At 40.9% G+C, this 982-nt stretch overlaps 1 protein-coding gene across 1 annotated transcript in view; it reads left to right on the forward strand.

The window, feature by feature from the left end:
* Positions 1-982, forward strand: part of LOC106867526 (formin-J) — a 14,450-nt gene that overhangs the window by 6,811 nt on the left and 6,657 nt on the right. The window lies entirely within an intron of this gene.

Consider the following 982-nt stretch of genomic DNA (forward strand, 5'->3'; position numbering starts at 1 on the left):
GCTTGACACCCAATGTTGGTGTGCTTACGTCCCCGTAACTTAGCGGTTCAGCAAAAGTGACCAATGGAATAAGTACTAGGCTTACAAAGAATAAGTCCTGGGGTCAATTTGCTCGACTGAAGGCGGTGCTCCAGCATGGCTGCGGTTAAGAAGACTGAAACAAATAAAAGGATAAAAGAATATATATATACGACGGGCTTCTTTCAGTTTCCATCTACCAAATTCATTCACAAGGCTTGGTCAGCCTGAATCTACAGCAGAAGACAAGCCGCCCAAGGTGCCACACAGTGGGAACTGAACCTGGAACCATCTGGTTGGGAAGCTAGCTTCTTACCACACAGCCATTCCTGTACCTCCACTCCGAATTTGTTAAGCAAGATTCCAGAACTTTTTTCCAAATATTGGGTTTAAGTCTCGTAACCCAAACTGTAATTAAAATATAAATTGATTTCTTCAGCCCATGGGACATTAACGGAATATTTGTTCACGCAAATGTTTGTCTTTGAGGTGGAAACATGGTAGACATTCAAGCTGAAGACGCAATAGTCACAAATTTATTGCTTGCCAATAATATTTGCCCAGGAATGGTTCAGTTGTCTGGTTTTATTAAAGATTCTGGAACCAATATTGGTAAATGCATATAAGATCCTCCTTTTGCAATGGTTGGTGCTAATAAGAGGTGGAAAAAGTTGCTGGTGGGGGTTCTAAGTTCTATGAGTTACAGACGGAGATAATTACCATTTTCTATATTGAAGCAAATGGAAAATGAATGGTTGTGGGTGTGTGTGTGTGTGTGTGCCTGTGTGTGTGTGTGTATAGATATGCATGTCTAGATGTGTGTGTAAGCCTGTATATGTGCATGTGTGTGTATATGCGCTTGTGTGTGTATAGATAGATGTGTGTAGATGTGTGTGTGTGTGCATGCACATGTGTATGTCTGTATATGTGTATGTGTGTGTATATGCGTATGTGTGTGTATGTA

The sequence above is a fragment of the Octopus bimaculoides genome, chromosome 28, assembly GCF_001194135.2.
Source record: "Octopus bimaculoides isolate UCB-OBI-ISO-001 chromosome 28, ASM119413v2, whole genome shotgun sequence".
NCBI lineage: Eukaryota > Metazoa > Mollusca > Cephalopoda > Octopoda > Octopodidae > Octopus > Octopus bimaculoides.